Genomic DNA, 2,500 nt, shown 5'->3' on the forward strand with positions numbered 1-2,500 from the left:
TTAACATCTATTGTGACAGTGTCACTGTCTGTCTCTATCTGCCTATCACCCTCCCCCCCCACCTTCCCCCCAATCTATAAATGTTTAGCATCTATTGTGACAGTGTCACTGTCCGTCTATATCTGCCTATCACCCCCTCTCCCTCCCCCACCCAATCATTAAATGTTTAGCATCCATTGTGACAGTGTCACTGTCCGTCTCTATCTGCCTATCACCCTACCCCCCCCCCCTTCCCCCCAATCTATAAATGTTTAGCATCTATTGTGACAGTGTCACTGTCCGTCTCTATCTGCCTATCACCCCTCCCCCCCTCCCCTTCCCCCCAATCTATAAATGTTTAGCATCTATTGTGACAGTGTCACTGTCCGTCTCTGTCTGCCTATCACCCTACCCCCCCCCCCCCCTTCCCCCCAATCTATAAATGTTTAGCATCTATTGTGACAGTGTCACTGTCCGTCTCTGTCTGCCTATCACCCCCTCCCCCTCTCCCCCTCAATCTATAAACGTTTAGCACTTGTTGTGATACTGTCTATGTCCATCTCTGTCTATCACCACCCACCTCTCCCCCCCCACCCCCCCTCAGTCTATAAACGTTTAGCATCTCTTGTGATACTGTCTATGTCCATCTCTGTCTATCACCACCCACCTCTCCCCCCCACCCCCCTCAATCTATAAACGTTTAGCACTTGTGTGATACTGTCTATGTCCATCTCTGTCTATCACCACCCACCTCTCCCCCCCACCCCCCCTCAATCTATAAACGTTTAGCATCTCTTGTGATACTGTCTATGTCCATCTCTGTCTATCACCACCCACCTCTCCCCCCCACCCCCCTCAATCTATAAACGTTTAGCACTTGTGTGATACTGTCTATGTCCGTCTCTGTCTCCCCCCCCCCCCCCCGCCACCCCTCAATCTGTAAACGTTTAGCACTTGTGTGATACTGTCTATGTCCGTCTCTGTCTATCACCACCCACCTCTCCCCCCCACCCCCCCTCAATCTATAAACGTTTAGCACTTGTTGTGATACTGTCTATGTCCATCTCTGTCTATCACCACCCACCTCTCCCCCCCACCACCCTCAATCTATAAACGTTTAGCACTTGTGTGATACTGTCTATGTCCATCTCTGTCTATCACCACCCACCTCTCCCCCCCACCCCCCCTCAATCTATAAACGTTTAGCACTTGTGTGATACTGTCTATGTCCATCTCTGTCTATCACCACCCACCTCTCCCCCCCACCCCCCTCAATCTATAAACGTTTAGCACTTGTGTGATACTGTCTATGTCCATCTCTGTCTATCACCACCCACCTCTGCCCCCCCCAACCCCCCTCAGTCTATAAACGTTTAGCACTTGTGTGATACTGTCTATGTCCATCTCTGTCTATCACCACCCACCTCTGCCCCCCCCAACCCCCCTCAATCTATAAACGTTTAGCACTTGTTGTGATACTGTCTATGTCCATCTCTGTCTATCACCACCCACCTCTGCCCCCCCACCCCCACCCTCAATCTATAAACGTTTAGCACTTGTTGTGTGATACTGTCTATGTCCATCTCTGTCTATCACCACCCACCCCCACCCCTCAGCCTATAAACGTTTGGCATCTGTTCTGATTACTGTTTCAGTCTGTTATTCTCCGTCTGTCTGTCTGTCCGTCTGTCTGTCTGTCTGTCTGTCTGTCGTTCACCATCTTTATTTCTCCCTCTTTCTGTGTCTGTCCTGAGAACGGACTATTTAGTAAATACTTGTTCTCAGGTCGTTCTCAGTGTCTGCCTGTATCTGCCTTGTGTCCCTGTTCTTCTCTCCCTCTGTGTGTGTGTGTGTGTGTGTGTGTGTGTGTGTGTGTGCGCGACTGTGAGTCTGTGTGTGTGTGTGTGACTGAGTCTGTGTGTGTGTGTGTGTGTGTGTGAGAGAGAGAGAGAGAGAGAGAGAGAGAGAGAGAGAGAGAGAGAGAGAGTTTAATACAGATGTTATTCACACTTGAAATGGCGTTTTTTTAGATTTTGTTTTAAAATAAGATCAAATTGAATGTGTCTGAGTCTGTCTGTCTGTCTGTCTGTCTTTGTGTCGGTCTGTGTGACTGTTTGTGTGTCAGTTTGCCTCTCTTTTCTGTTTGTTTGTCTGTCCTATCTCCCTGTCCAGTGTTCTTATTCGTGAAAAAAGGGGGTTTCATAATTATGGAAGTTAAATGGATGTGTACATAATTATGTGTGAGCGTGTGCTTGCGTGCCGCGTTACCCACTCTGTGTGTGTGTGTGTGTGTGTGTGTGTGTGCGCGCGCGGTTTCTTCTCTCTATCTCTCGCGAATACCAGCGCCGGCAGCGCGCGTTTACAGTTCTGTTATAAAAGAAAAATCCTTTTTCTTCTTTTGGATATATGTAATTAACTACTAATTGCTAAACAACCTCCCCCCCCCCCGACCCCCCACACCACCCCCACCCCCTCAGTAGAAAAACCAAACCAAACCAACAACAAGAACAACAGCCGCCAG

This window comes from Babylonia areolata, chromosome 22 (genome assembly GCF_041734735.1).
Source record: "Babylonia areolata isolate BAREFJ2019XMU chromosome 22, ASM4173473v1, whole genome shotgun sequence".
Taxonomy (NCBI): Eukaryota; Metazoa; Mollusca; class Gastropoda; order Neogastropoda; family Buccinidae; genus Babylonia; species Babylonia areolata.